The sequence below is a fragment of the Saccopteryx bilineata genome, chromosome 9, assembly GCF_036850765.1.
Source record: "Saccopteryx bilineata isolate mSacBil1 chromosome 9, mSacBil1_pri_phased_curated, whole genome shotgun sequence".
In the NCBI taxonomy this organism is placed as follows: Eukaryota; Metazoa; Chordata; class Mammalia; order Chiroptera; family Emballonuridae; genus Saccopteryx; species Saccopteryx bilineata.
Window position 1 is genome coordinate 55,147,764 of NC_089498.1, and position 17,194 is coordinate 55,164,957.

General features: G+C 33.3%; 1 protein-coding gene across 1 annotated transcript in view; it reads right to left on the reverse strand.

Annotated features, from left to right (window-relative positions):
- PCDH15 (protocadherin related 15) overlaps window positions 1-17,194 on the reverse strand; it is a 1,080,236-nt gene that overhangs the window by 905,698 nt on the left and 157,344 nt on the right. The gene's annotated exons all lie outside the window — the stretch shown is intronic.

A 17,194-nucleotide genomic window follows, 5' to 3' on the forward strand; every position in this document is an offset into this window, starting at 1 on the left:
ATGGAAACAGAAAGACTCCTCCATTCCTCCACTCTGTCAGATTTTGTAACTTGCAGAACACAAAAGAAAACTAAAATTCTATGGCTCAGAGTTTCCCACAGGGAAAAAATATCTTCTTATATGAGACTAGATGGGGGTATCAATTTCAATGAAAAACTATGCATTTTATTCTTACATTTTGACTGTAATCTCATAACCATGTTAGGAAGGACATGATCTGCAAAAGAACAGCTTGATAATTAAGATTCTTGAAAATTCAAGTGTGGTGTATAGGGGAAAGAACCCCTCCCCAAGAATGCCCTTGCATCTAGAGTGCATATAATTACACTCAGTTAAGGTATTTAATAATAATTAAGATCCTATATTTCTTAGGCAAAAACCTATCCAGGCATGAGCAATGAAAAAAAAAAAAAGATAAAACTAGTGTGATTAGGAAAGTATCTAGCTTCCATTCTTCATTCGTGTTCCTTACCTTATAGTAAAAAACCTATTGTCTCTTTATCTCCCTGACCCTTGAGAAAGAGGAAAACCTCTGAATTACTTTATATCTTTCAATATTAGTAGCTGGGTTTTATGTTTTCATAATGAATTATAAGTGGGTATGGTTAAATAATGCATGATCATTTCTTAATTTTTTTTCAAAAGTTTGCATACATATGTTGATAAATAAATTATAAATTTAAATTTCTGTACTGCGATCACAAATTTGAAATTACTTTCAATTCCCATATTTTGTAACTTGATGTCTAGAGATTCAGAGAAACATGGCCTCAGAAGAAGATTCTATGAGGAGAAATATACATAATTTGGCTTTAGATTCTTAAAATCTTTAGTCAAAGGATTAACACTTAAAAGGTATTTTTTGAAACCAAGTCTAAATGCATTCATTTTACAATATTAAAAAAAGGCCTAAGAACTATATTTTAGAGAAAAATTGTGTTCTATAATGCTAGACTGGTAGTACTATATCTTTTTATCATTTTGACTTTAAGATGTTTTAAACAAATTAATTAAATACAAATTATCAATGTCATTTTATCTTGAAAAATTATGTTTAATTATTATACTTTGTAGGAATTATATTGGGCATTCCTACAAAGAAATGCAATTCATTTAATTGTATAAAACATTGAATAAAGGATCCAGAGAGCAATTATCTTTCAATGAAAAAATTAAGTCAGAGTAAATTTAAAAACACAATTTTCTATCTTTTTGTTGATTTCTTAGAAAATAAGGCCAAATATACTCATAATTATTTACAAGTTATTGTAAAAATTTAACATTATTCTGAGCCCTGGCCAGTTGGCTCAGTGGTAGAGCATCGACCTGATGTATGGAAGTCTCAGGTTCAATTCTCGGTCAGGGCACACAGGAGAAGCGCCAATCTGTGCTGAGGATGGTTTCATGGCCTCCGCCTCAGGCGCTAGAAATGCTCCATCTGCAACTGAGCAACGCCCCTGATGGGCAAAGCATCGCCCCCTGGTGGGCATGCCGAGTGGATCCCAGTTGGATGCATGTGGGAGTCTGTCTGACTGCCTCCTAGCTTCTAACTTCAAAAAAATACCAAAAAAAGTTCACCATTATTTTGAATTAACTACTTGCGACTGCAAATACAAACTGCCCACAACTAAACTCATGATTTCTGTGCTAAATGTGGTTCTTTAAAGATTTCTATATTAGTGAATGATCCTACTCTATAATTACTTTTGCCCACCTTTTCCATCATTACTCTACTCCTTGCCGGTTGCCAGTAAATTTTACATAACATATATGTGTGTATCCATGCATATAATCTTCCTTTTTAATCTCTTAGATGCACTTTCATTCTCCACCCATACTAACCCCCTCAGAGTTTAAATTACCATCAGTTCTTTCTTGGACTTTGTATAGATGTTTGTCTTGATTAAGTTGCTATTTTTCCTCCATCATTTGTCACATAAATTGAATCATGTTGTCACACTTTCTCCCTGCTTCTGTCCCTTCTTTTTAAACTCCAGTGGTTTCAATTATAGCAATTAAGACTATAATTACTATCACTGGCTAACAAACACTGGTCCCTACAGACCTCCTCAGTTTCATTAACACTCGATTTAAACTGGCCTTCTTTGAGATGCTTGATCACACCATGTGAACTTCAATTCATGGAGCCTTATATATTATTTCTTCCATATGAGATAAACTCCTTGTCTCAACACCTTTTATAGTACTTGGCATACAGTATCAACCCTATAAAAATTTGTTGAGTGAATAAATAATTAAATGAATGAATAGTGACTAAAGCAATTATTATATATGACATACTACATATGCATTAGTAGAGCTGCAATGAATTATAGAAAAATTATTCACTTGCAGAGATGTAGTGATTTATATGAAATTCATTTTTCTGCCTGAAGCAACTATGATTATGTCATGAACCAGTATAATCATAATGAATCAGTACAGTGGTAGTAGTTCATTTTATATTGTTCTTAATTCTTTATATTTAAAAACAAAATCCATTTAAAATAAAGAGCAAAAAAGTACATATTTGGCAACAAATGCCCAAAATATATATTTATATAAAAAGTGTTAGTTTTTACTTCAACACAAGTTTATTCCTTATAGATGTCTGTTGTAACCTTCCAATTTGAAGGGTTGGTGATAGAGTTTGACAAACCTATTCTGATGTATCCTTTCCTTTATTTTAGAATCATATGTTCAGATAACTCAGGGGCCGGGAACCCTTTTGGCTGAGAGAGCCATGAAGACCACATATTTTAAAATGTAATTCTGTGACAGCCATACAACAATCCATGTACGTTATGCATTATCCAATAAAAATTTGGTGTTGTCCCGGAGGACAGCTGTGATTGGCTCCAGCCACCCACAACCATGAACATGGGCAGTAGGAAATGAATGGATTGTAATACATGAGAATGTTTTATATTTTTAACGTTATTATTTTTTTAATTAAAGATTTGTCTGCAAGCCAGATGCAGCCATCAAAAGAGCCACATCTGGCTCATGAGCCATAGGTTCCCAACCCCTGAGATAACTCCTTATAGTAAACCTGTTCAAAAATGATTTCCAAACCTCAAATTTGAATGTTCACCAAATACTTAAAAGCCATATTGCAGATGTGCCAGCAAGGATACTTCTTTTCTAGTTGTATATAATTAAATTCTGAATAGGATCAATTGGTTAATATAATTTGCTAATATATTCAATACATATGTTGTCCAACTTGACCTACATCTAGCATTAAGAGAAAATAATTCATTTTGAAATTCTCTGAGGTTAGAATATCATTTTGTCTTTGAACATACTTTCAAAATTCACTTGCTCCCCTGCACATTTATTGTATTTCCCCATGTATAAGATGCACCCTTTTCCGAAAATTTGGGGTCTGAACACTGGATGTGACTTATACAGTGGTGTAGATATTTCTACTTGCATTTCCTGCTTTTTCATGTTTATTTTTGCTCTCATTGTTGAAGACAGTTATTTGTCATCAGACACAAATGAGGCCAAGCTAATGGATGGGAGTCTTGACAGTGATGAGGAGTTGTATGAATTATTCAATGAATAAAACTTGAGTTCATAACTTTACATAATATGTGTTTTTTTTCAAATTTTGGGCCCCCAAATTAAGATGTGTCTTATACAAGGGAGCATCTTATACAGGAGGAAATACAGTAACTAAAGGAGTGTCACATATCATTTTTTAAAATTATAGACTTTCTTTCTGTTAGAGAAATATGTCTTTGTAATTTGGTATAGATCCCAAAACACATCCATTTGAAATTTGGGTGCAGGAATCACACAAGCATAGAATTTTAAATGAGATCCAATTATTTTCAATGTTTATTAAATATGTATTTACTATTCTATGTCATTGACTTTTTTTTTTTTTTTTACAAAATCTATCTTTTATTTTTTTACCTAGCAAAACATGTCAGTAATCTTAAGTAGTAGCATTTCATATCACAATACATTTGTCCAAAGTCAACAAGATATAATACAATTGACACTTTCTTGTCCTGGGGAATAAGGTTGAAGTTCCTCTGTTTGCAAAGTGCTTTCTCATTTGATTCTAGTTATTTTTATTAGCAATTCCATTATTGCCCAGTTATGGTCACTAATCTTTTCAACTGATGGGATAGGGCTAGTCGAAATTTCAGAATTACAGTTTTTCTTCAAGTACATTTGAATAATGCATTTTTAAACATTAGCATGGGCATTACACTCAGAAAACTCTTAAAGAATTTTCAGTAAATAGAAGCTACTTTTCTTTATTTTGAATATGTAAGTTAGCCTCTATGTATTTTTATTTCTGCTAAAAGTAAAGCAGTTAATATTATGCAACAAAGAGAAACACATCATGATGTTTTCAAATGTTGTTCTATTGGGAACCTATTGTAAAAAACTTCCTTAAGAGTGTCTAGACAAAGGGATACTGCTGTCAGGTTTTCTGTTTCGAGGAAGCTATCAGTGATAAATACACATTGCATGAACTGACGTAGGTCCCATGTCAACAGTTCACTGAACAATATTCCTTCTAATTTTCTTTTTCTGAGACTATATATCACCTTATACATTCACATGAAGTTGAATAGAATAAAAATTTAATAAGTGCTATTTGACAAAGGTCTTACAGTGATTTTTAAATCTTAGACATTTAGAGAATTGAAAATCTTTTTATACTTTATTCTCATTGGAAAGGAACTCGATGGAATCACCTTTAAAATGTTCCTCATCTGATAATAGAAAAAATCTTTGGAGGTATTGAAATACGTGTGCATGAACTCTAGAAAATCTTATAAGAATGCACTCTGGGATTTCTTCTTCTTTTTTCTAAAATGCTATTATAATTCTTTTCTGTAACAAGGGAGGCTAAAAGATCTAGTTAAGATATTTTTTTAAGTGGGCTGAGTTAAAAGTTCTTGGAGTGAGAAAATGCTCATTGTACTTTTTGGAATTTAAGTTAGCTAAAGGGAGGCAGAGACATAACAAGAGTTGACAAGACTGAAAAAGAGAGAGAAGGAGATAAAATGAGAACAGAAAATAGTCACATATGAGTGAAGGAAGAGCAATAAGAAAGAACTAAGGGATGTTGTTCTAAGGAAGAACAAATAAAAATTGACATAGAGTTAAGAAACGTTAAAAGAAAAAGAAAAAAAATAGTGGAAAAGGTACAAATACCATGGGCTATTGAGTTTCTATTCTATGCCAGGTATGTTAATAGATGCAGCAGAGAAATTCACAGGCTAGATAGACAGATAATCAAAGAATTATAGTATGTATAAATAAGTTATAGTGATTTTTCTAAGAACAGAGTGGTCAATTTAATATATAGTATATAATTGTGCTTGTGTGTGTGTGTAAATATTTTCAGACAAAATAAAAAAATATTGATTAACAATAAAGAAATATTAAGTCTACCTTACTTTAATGCTTTATAATCTATTAATCCTCTTATGTTTCATTTTGCTTTGATATGAACATATGAATTTATTGAATATATGTATCAATGTTAATCATATATAGCTCCTCATTCATTTTCTAAGTAACTCGAACCTATCTCGGTTTTAAAAATCTTTTCTGCCAGAGGGAAAGGGGGGCTGTGGGTGGAGGTGGAAAAGAGCAAAATGAGAATAAATGGTAGAAAAAGACTTGACTTTGGTTGGTGGCTGCACAGAGGTGGATTTAATGGTGGGCACACCAGGCTCACGCCCTGGGCCTCAACTTCTGAGAGGCCCCGCAAAACCCCAACTTTACAATTTTTCTTAATGACACCAAATTTGGTTTCATAAGTGCAATTTTAACATTAATAGTACATAATATTTTTTACTTATTAAAAAATATGGTTAACATGTATTTTTATTTTCCCTGTCTCTTTTTTTAAGGGGCCCAGTATTTTCTTCTGCACCTGGGGCCTCAACTGACCTTAATTTGCCTCTGTGAACACACAATGCAGTATGCAGATGATGTAATACAGAATTGTAACTTGAAACCTGTATGGCTTAATTAACAAATGTCCCCCAATAAATTTAACAAAAATCTAAGACCAACCACAACTGACAGACTTGAACACCCTTCCTGGCAGCCAGTATAAGTGCTATCCTTTAAATTAAGCCCCCTCAAATCCACAGTGTATTGATTTATACTTGTCATGTATTTTTGTCTCTTTTGCTGATATCTCATATGAACTAGGCAGCAACATTCATGAGGTCAAGGAATGTATCTTAATCATATTTGTATCCCCAGAACTTAGAATAAAACTGGTATATAGTAGATGCCCATAAATACATATTGAAGAAATGGATAAACAATAGGAAGTGGTCATATAGCTTGTCTCATTCTCTTGAAGTTTCCTGGATCGGGATTTATATTAATGTACTATCATGAGTCTTTTAGCGCTCTGCATTAAGGCTATAAAATTCAGAGTGTGGCAGCTTGAGATTGTGGCTCTTAGATATATGAGCTGTGTGACATCAAGCAGGATAGCTTGTTATCTTTAAATATTTTGTTTCCTTGTTTGCAATAATGAATAATTATAATAATAATTATTATATAATTATAATAAAACTTATTTCATGGAATTTCAATGATTAAATAAAAATATATATATTTGGCTGAAATTTCCTTTCTTTTTTTAGATTCTTAGAATCTGACTATTCTCAGAAGATTCCGTTTTCTGTAGACTTCTCATGAGTGGTGGTTTTAGTATATCCTTCAATCACTAGGACTTGTGATAGGGTATGTATTCTAGAACCTTACTTCCGCTTCTTTATTATCACTGCTGTGCCACTCAAAAAAAAAAGAGAAAAAGAAAAAAAAACACATTTTGTATCTTATAGCTACACTCCGTGTCAATTTCCTCTTCCTTTCTCTTTTTTGCAACCATTCCAAACTTTTACCATCAATATGCCATCACAACGAACCCTGTCAAGGTCACAAACAAGCACCGCATTGCTAACTTGATACTCAGTTCTCAGACTTCACAATACTTAATCAGACCTGACACAGCTGATCACTTTCTCTTTCAAATGCCTTCTTCACTTGGTTTTAAGTAAACCATTCTTTTCTGCTTTTCCTTTTGTTAACTGTCTCTATAAAACAGTATCCTTTATGGTTCCTTCTTATCTTCCTAGACATTGATGTCAATATTTTTATGGCTCAGTTCCGGTTACATTTATTCCTTTGATGCTGCTGCTCAGCCTCTCCTGATGGTTACACCAAGTATATTTATATCAAAATATATTAACACCAGCCAACTCTGTTGTCTATGCCTTCAAAATACATCCCTGGTCAACCATTTTTATCACCATTGTCACCTAGTCTAAGGTATCTTTATTTTCTGCCTGGAATACTGTTAATAAATTTTTTCCTGGTCACCCTAACACTGACTGCTAATTATCAACTCGATGGCAAAGAAATTTTATTAAAAGTTGACTGAAATCATTTTAGTCCTCTACTTGAAACACTTGTAGCTTTCCATCTCACTAAAAAAGGACAATGTTCTTATAGTTGTTTACAAGGCCTTACATAATCACCTTTCCCATCACCTCTCTGATCTTATCTCTACCCCTCTCTACCTCACTCAGCTCAAATTTTTAAATTTGCTTCTGATTGCACATTTTTGTGTGTGTGGCAGAGACAGAGAGAGTCAGAGAGGGGGACAGATAGGGACAGACAGACAGGAAGGGAGAGAGATGAGAAGCATCAGTTCTTCGTTGCGACTCCTTAGTTGTTCATTGATTGATTTCTCATATGTGCCTTGAACGGGGGGCTACAGCAGACCAAGTGACCCCTTGCTTGAGCCAGTGACCTTGGGTTCAAGCTAGTGAGCCTTGCTCAAACCAGATGAGCTCGTGCTCAATCTGGCGACCTCGGGGTCTCGCACCTGGGTCTTCCGTATCCCAGTCCAATGCTCTATCCACTGCGCCACTGCCTGGTCAGGCTGATTGCACTTTCAAACACACTATGTACATATATACAATGGAATATTACTGGGCCATAAAAAAGAATGCAATCATACCATTTGCGACAGCATGGATGGGCCTTACGAGTATTATGCTCAGTGAAATGTCAAAGAAAGGAAAATATCACATAATTTCACTTAAATGTGGAGTTTAAAGAATGATATAAACAAAATTTTAACAGACTTATAGATATAGGAAACAAACTAATGGTTGCCAGAGGGGATGCTGGTTGGGGGATTAGATGATAAAGAGAATAAAAAATACAAACTGATAGTTACAAAACAGTCATAGGATATAAGTAAAGCATAGGGAATGTAGTCAATAACATTACAATAAATATGTATGGTGCCATTCGGGCTCTGGAAATATCAGGCAGAATACTTTGTAAAGTACCTGATTGCCTAAGCACTTTGCTATATACCCAAAACCAATACAAAATAATATGAAAAGTAAACTGCAATTGTAAAACATTAAAATAATAATAAAAATAATAATAATCTAGGTATGTCACCATTTCAAGGCCCTTTCACTCACTCTTTGTTGTCTTCAAAGCTCATCTCTAGGAATTTATATGGCTTTGTCTCTCATATTCTTCCAAACTTCTCTCAAAGAGTTTCTTCTTCATATGTCCTTCCCACAGTAACTTTTATAATTATATTCCACTAAGTATTTTTTCTACCTTATACCTGCTTTAAGTTTTGATAGGATGCCTTTCATATACCAACATACTACATAATTTTTTTATTGGTTTTGATTATTTCCTGTCTGACTTTTACATAAAGCAAACCCCATAAAAACAAGAATTTTTGTCTATTTTGTTTTTTTGTTATATCACAACACCTAAAATAGGGCTTGGCATCTGGTAGCCACTAAAAAAAATACTTACATGAGATACATAAGCTTTTATAACTGAAATATTATGATACTTATATTATGAAAATATTATGCAATGTAAGAAGATGTGTAGTATAAGTTGTTTGACATATAGGAAGCACTCAATACCTATTAGCTATTATTATTAGAAAACTGATATGCATATAATAGATGTTATATATATTTGTTGCACCTGCATAAATATATGAATGAATGAAAGAAAAAGTGAAAGAAAATAATAGTAATGTGGTGTTAATATCCTTTTAAAATGCTTTATATTTCCCTTAGGAGGCTACTCTGGATATCATGCCAACTGTGGCCCATTGTGGCCAAATCGTGGACAAAACCACTAAAATAGTGATGACACAGTTAGCATTGTCCTTTTTACACATTATCTAAGTCTAAGCCTGAACAGCGCTTATCAGTATTCCAATTGTTCAATCACGACACTTAATAAACTCAGAGTAGCTGAACAGTTATCACTGAGCAGTCTAATTGAATAGTCCTGGTATAAAATAAGATCCTAAAAGTGTAGGCAGGATTAGTAGCATAAAGTGGTGCACTGATCTCAAGAATAATCATTGCAATGTGATTCACAAAATTTTGAATGAATGTGCAGAACAGCAGCTGATAATCAGAAAAAAGAGACAGGAAACACGTCTGAAAAAAGATCAATTGAGTTTGAGTTTTCCACAAAGTATTTTATAAACAACACATTAGCATGGAATAAATATTCACTGGATCACTAGAAAAATCACATGTAATATTTCTTATATGAATATAAACATTATATTTGCCCAACTGGATGCAAAAAAGTATACTGTGTGTAATATCTTTCTACCACAGATATTTATTTTTTGCTTCTGTCCCTATGCCAATGTTGAACAATGTCTAAAAAATCAAATTCTCACTAAATATGTTTTTGAATTGTCGTTTGAACTCCAGATACTATCCATAAAGCTTACCAATTTACTCCCAAATGGTTAAAAGAGACATTTCATCACTCAATGCTTGCTTATTTTAATAACCACTAATTGGATCATTCTTATAGGCACTGAGGGTAACAAAAGCAAGTGAGACAGTCTCTGCTTTCAGGAATTTATAATCTAATATAAAAACAAACATTATATAACATTATATTATAAAGGGGAAGATGAACATTATTTTTTCAGACTAATTGAGGTATAATTGATGAATAAAAGTTGTATATATTTATAGTGTACAACATAATAGATCAAGAATTATACATTGTAAATTCATTACCACATTCAAGTTAATCAACAATTTGATCACCTTACATACTTACTTATTTTTTATTGTGGTGAATACACTTAAGATCTACTCTCCTATTAAATTTCAAGTATAGAAAACAGTATTACTAACTATGCATCTAACTCTATGTACTGTGTAAGGAAAATTAGTAGAGAAAAAAGCTAAAACTGGGATATAATAATCAGAAAATATCCAAATTTATTTTATTATAGAATACTGTTCCTTATAGAAATATAAACAAAAGTGGGATGATTTTAAACTCACTAAAGAGGAAAAGGTAGAATATCCACCAGAAAGATGGAGAAGTCTGATATGAAAATAAGAAAAAATCAGAACAAAGCACCTCTGAGGAAAAGAAAGTTACAGAAAGGCAGATCGATAATGCTGTTTGCTGAAACACAAAAAATTTTTAGAATTTCCCAAGAAAGTAGTTATTGGAGGCCTTAGAGAGTATAGTTTTAGTGGAGTTGTGAGAAAAACAAAATTGAAGAGCTTAAGGAAATTGCAGAAGTAGTGTTAACAGGTATAGGGATTTGACAGGAAAAGGACCCAAGTAAGAAAAGCCACTATTATGAGCTGTATGAGTCATTAAAGACTTAGAACCCAGCAAGGTTACCATTACATTTCCTCAATTTCAATTTCTATTAAAAATAGTTAAAATCAGTTCTGTCTCTTTAAACACAGGATTTGAGCAATATATTTTTCAGTGGATTCAAATTTTTAGTTTGTTAAAACCAGAAAGGGATCATTACATTTATCTGCGTTGTTTGAACACTGAATTAGACCTTTTACTTCCTTTTCCTGTCTTAATAGTACAAATGAGACTATTTGAAGTATACCTTGCTTTTCTAAGCCACCTTGGAGGGAGGGAGGGAGAAGAAACTCTCTTGTCTGTGTGTATTTGTGTGTGATTGTGTGCGTATTAGCAGAGAGAGATCTTCTAAGTACAGTAAGTGATCTCCTTATTATCAGAGTTTGTTCGCTTGTTTGTTTGTTTTCTGGCTCTTCAGTTCACTGGCCTTTTAGGAATTCAGATAAGTTTTATGTGAGCCTATAACTAGAGTATACAGATGTTATTGAGGTAAGCATTTTAGGCATAAGTCACAGAGTTCATACACTAGACACAGAATTCATATTTCTGAACTTGCTTAGTGAGAAATTGTTGCTGAAACAAGACATGTTTTCAAACTTTGCTCTCAGACTAAATCATTTGGGGGGCTATAAGGATCCACAAGATTACTCATCTTCAGAAAAGAAAGAATAAGAAATGCAAGTGTGGGAACAACTTAAGAAAGAAGACATATTCAAAGTGTTGTCTAAAGATGAAATTTAGTTTAGGAAAGTTTTATTGGAATAAGTATTGAGAGTTACATTGTATATTTAGTGTCATCCCATACTAAAGACCACATTATAATGTAATCTGCACAATTTATATAAATCTAATACTTTACAAAGTTTAATAAAAAGAAACTTTCAGGATTGTAAATCAGTCTGTCATGAGAACAAATTATTCTTAAAAAATAAATTTAACTTCTCAGAATAAAAATATACTCTATAAAAAGGAATAAAAGAAAGGGGTAAACAAGGGAAAGTGTATATAATATATTTAAATTTTTTGAAGAATATATGATATATATGGTTTTAGTTTTGTCTAAAATGTGTATTATATATGTACTAAATGTGTATGTCTTGTGCACATGTATATTTACTATATTTCTCTTGAAGTGTATGTTGTCATAAGAAATCATACTTAAATGAGAAATTAAGAAGTCTCAGAGACAGCCATGCTCATTGAAAAGTACTTAGGTATAATCTCCAATCATCATCTTTAATTTAAGTATAATTGAAATATTCTCAAAATAAACAATTGAATTGTATTACGTTCTGAGAAAGATAATGTTATCAAGAGGAAGATAACTGAATTAAGCTTAGAAATAACAAATTCAAAGAATAAGAAATTTTAGAAAATATACAGCATAATCTAAGTGAGACAGTGAGTGTCTCACAAATAAAGTATAGAGTTCATGAAGCAGACATATTGCTATAACAGCACCCTATGTAACATTGTATAATAGCCTGGTAACATGAATAATTGTGGTCATTTACCATAATTCTCCTTGCAGAGCAATTAAGTTTATTCAACCACCTTTTATTAAGGCCTCCAAAGGGGTGCAACACCTCACTTAGAAAAACAAGTCTTTCAACTCCTTGGATTGCTAATGTTTTCCTTATAATTCTGTTATCTGCATTGTAATTTATATGCCATTCTCTTCTAATTAGTATAAGCCACTAGCACTTTACTTCATGACCACTAGATGCATTGATTAAAATAATATTTCCAGTTTTTAGTGGTAGAAATTTAGTATCAGACTTTAGAACTTAGTCACATACTTAATTGATTCACTTGTATATCTCACTACAGACCATCTATGGATTATGTAACAACAAGTATGAAAATGAATGTAAAAATATTCCCGAACTTCACATAATGTTTCATTTGAATCAGTAAGCTTTCCAAGGAAAGGATAATGTCATTTACACTTTTAAGAATGGAATATAATAGCCCTGGCTGAGTATACTGAGGTTGCAGGTAAGATCCCACATCAGGGCATATACAAGAATCAACCAATGAATGCATTAAATAAGTAGAACAACAAATTCATGTTTTTCTTTTCTCTCCCTTCTCTCTCTCTCTAAAATCAATCAATCAATAAAAAAAAAATTTTAAAGAACAAAATGTAATTTAACAAAGATAAGCCTTCACGGTGTTAGGTAAATTTGGAGAGTTATAAGGATAAAACATACATGTACTGCACAGAAACACAAAATATTCATTTATAAATCAATATGAAAATTTATGAAAAAAGCAGTATAATTATTTATATAAGGGTAATAGCAGGACTAAAACTAAAAATTTTAGTAAACATTAGCCATATATTTTAGATGCCGTGCTAACCTGTATAAAATTGAGTTTCAGTTATTAGTATTCTAAGGGAACTGAGCCTCAGGAAATGTGATTCTGAGGTTATAAATTGGGACTCTTTATATACTTCTTCTAGTTGTACATTATACAAGGGTTCCGGTCACATCATACATATATGCTAATATATGCAGTATCCCAAGGCCAGGACAGAAGATTTTTGGCTTCAGGCTAAACACTTGAGCAGCCAGAGAGAACACTTTTCTTAAACTCATGATGGCTTTCATGGTCTGCACACACTTAGAGAGAATCTCTCTCTCTCTGTTTCTCATAGACACATACACAGTCACACACTCATTGGCACACACATCTTTTTAAACTCCTCTAACTCCTTATTTCAAACTGTAATATATACTACTATGCTATATAGTTATTTTTTAACACATACATTTTCTTTTTTTATTAATTTTCATTTATTATGTTAACATGAATTCAAGTGTCCCACTCAAGATAACTCCCTCACCCCCAACGCCTTGTCCCCCTTTGCTCTTCTCCCTGCTGGGATTTGCTGTTCTGTTACCTGTATCCATGTGTTATGTATATATAATTTCACTAATCCCTTCACCTTCTCTGATCCCATCTTTTCATCCCCCTCCCCTCTGACAGCTGTCCCTCTGCTCCCTCTGATCATGTCAGTGATGCATATTCAAAATGGACAATTTAAAATGCAGAACAATAAAACATACCCATTACCCATATAGCATTTTCCCTTTTCTCTCTCTCTCTCTCTCTCTCTCTCCTCTTCATCATTTATTTATAAACTCATAATCAAAACAAAATAAACAAAAACACACGCCTGTGCACAACTTGGCTCCTTTACATCATTGTAAATCGTGGTATGCGTAAGGAGAAAGGATATGTTTTACAGATATTTCACTCCACATAACATACAACTTAACAGGTGACCCTGCTTCTTCTGCTTCTCATGGCAACTCCTTCCCAGGCTCCCCACACTCAGTTGAGGATCAGGGAACATACTGCCATGCCAACACAATTCTCAGTGTTGGTACTGCATTCAACTGTACTCAAATATCATAATTCCGAAGGCTCTGTGGGGGAAAGTGAGACCATAAACTACAAATCTATTAGGTTCTCTAACTTTCTGTCAGTTGCCTAAATTATTACTTTTTAATGTAATGTAAATACTATCAATCCTATTTATTAATGCTTTTTAAAATATGTTGTCATCAAACAAATTAAATGTCCATGATGGAATAGGCCATCTACAAATTTTATTACTGAATCTGAAAACTTATCCCAGCAGTTTGAATGAGAAATATAAAATGATTTACTACTTAGCTAAAGTTTTCAAGTAAAATTTTTGTTATAAAATATAAACCATAATTATACAATATGTTTATCTTTAAAATAGTTTCATACATTTGGCTAAACTGGACTATTTCATTTCAGAATAAAGTGTTTATGAAATAAACAGTTTTCATTTGTTTTTCCTTCCAATGACCTTATCCCTAAATAAGGAAATAAATAGAAAAGCATAAGGAAATGGGTTTTAATTAAAAGACTCAAAAAATTCTATGCTTTAATATAAGAAAAACTTAGACTGATATCCTAATAACCTTAGTGTATTTTAACATGTTTTTCTTTTTTTTTTTTTACTTAGTGACAGGAGGAGAGTCAGGGACAGACTCCTGCATGCACCCTGACGGGGATTCACTTGGCAAGTTCACAGAGGTGATGCTGTACCCATGGGGGCCCTTGCTCATTACAAATGGAGTCATTTTCTGGCGCCTAAGGCTGAGGCCATGGAGACATCCTCTGTGCCCAGGGCCAATTTGCTCTAATAGAGCCATGGCTGCAGGAGTGGAGGAGAAGAGAGATAGGGGAAGAGAGAGAGAGAGACAGAGAGAGAGAGAAGCAAGAGGGAAAAGGTGGAGAAGCAGATGAGCGCTTCTCCTTTGTGCCCTTTCTGGGAATCACACCCAGGACATCCACACACCAGGCTGATGCTCTATCACTGAGCCGACCTGCCAGGACCATCATTTTTTTTATTATTATTATTATTATTATTATTAGTATTATTATTTTAATCTAAAGTACTTAATTGTGTATGTAAATCAGTTGTCAACATTCAAAATGGGCCAATCCAACCAGTTTTGGCAAGATATTTTTATTTTTACTTTTTTTTGCATTCTATTATGATTTTGACCATTACTATTGTCTTCCTTCAATTTATTCATATACCTGCATCCCTCAAGCACTTGCGCAAAAGAAGTTGTTCAAGAAAGTCATATTACATATTTTAGCCAAGTGTTATTTTGTGTTCAGACATGATTTGCCTCGTTCTGATTTTATTCTCACATACTGAGGGCTCACAATTCTATATTGGCTTTAAAAAATGGTAACCATGAACACCATGGTTCAGACAGTGAAACTTAAAAGAGCATGCATTTATAGTAAATGTGTTCAGATATGATTTGCCTCGTTCTGATTTCATTCTCACATACTGAGGGCTCACAATTCTATAATATATTGGCTTTAAAAAATGGTAACCATGAACACCATTTTCATGAATAATAAAATAAAAGTGATATCTGAGTCGCAAATTAAAGGGGAGCCAGAGAGAGGTAAAAACCTGAGGGAGACCTAAGGGAACAAAATCATTATTGCCTCTGGGAGCACACTGGAAGACGTCAGTAAGAAAGGAATACTGGAAAGCAATATAAAGAAATTTCTGTGAAACAGCATACAAAATTTATGTTCCTCTGCCATAGTTCCTATCTCTTCAATCTTCTTAAGTACTAGTAACCGGGAAAGCTTTCTAACTATGGCTATAAAGAAAGTCACCTAGGAGTGCTGTGTTTTACAGGGCAGCCTTACTGTAAACTATCACTTGGCAGGTGTGAAGTTCCACTCTGCTTCAGAAAGTAGCTTTCTGTAATGTCCAACAGTGACCTGATCATCCTGTTTTGGAGCCTATGCAAGCTCATTTAGAAACATCAAGTGCTTTAATGGAGATTATTAAAAAAAACCCCCACCAATTTATAGCATTACAGGCTCAACCAGAAGTGATTTCCTCTGATTGTCTAAAATTGCACTCTTCAAAAGTACAGGGTTTGTGCCTGACCAGGCAGTGGTGCAGTGGATAGAGCGTCGGACTGGGATGTGGAGGACCCAGGTTTGAAACCCCAAGGTTGGCAGCTTGAGCGCAGGCTCATCTGGTTTGATCAAAGCTCACCAGCTTGGACCCAAGGTCACTGGCTTGAGCAAGGGGTTACTCAGTCTGCTAAAGGCCCGGGGTCAAGGCACATATGAGAAAGCAATCAATGAATAACTAAGGTGTCACAATGAAAAACTGATGATTGATGCTTCTCATCTCTCTCCGTTCCAGTCTGTCCCTATCTATCCCTCTCTCTGACTCTCTCTCTTTCTCTGTAAAAAAAAAAAAAAAAAAAAAGTACAGGTTTTGTGGATGTCAACTGCTAGCAATGGCACTGAATCTTTTCCTGCTTGCTCCATGTGAACATTAAATATACATAAAAAATAGAATGTCTTATGACAAAAAGAAATAGCAAGATACTGATTTGTCATCTATTCCTGAGGCACAATTTAAATGAATTATTTTACTATAAATGCATGCTCTTTTAAGTTTCACTGATCTTTATTTTTGTTTCATAGTAGAGGTTACATTATTTATTTTATTACAACATTTTAAAATGAGTTAGACTGGAGATTCACCATCTTCATAAATGGCAACAACATAAACATTAAATTCAGATGCACTTAAAGTCATCATTGTGCTAATTAGCAGAACTTTTTAGGGAGTAGGTTGTTGACTTTATAAAAATAGTTTCTATAGTGAACTACTCTGCAAATCTCCAAATAGGCATATTTTTCCAACTACGGAGGACTGAGAAGATCTTGCTATGTGCACAATTTGAACACTGTTTGAGATAAGGCAAAATGAATTCATTTATCTTCAGATCATTCAATTTAACCAAGCAAAGCATACACAAAAAACCAAAAAAAAATGTTTTTGTTAAAAAGCAACATCTAGCATGATAAACTTTGTGCTTTTTTTCTTAACATATTTAACTTAACATATTATATATATGCAATATCCTACATATCTATTTACACTATA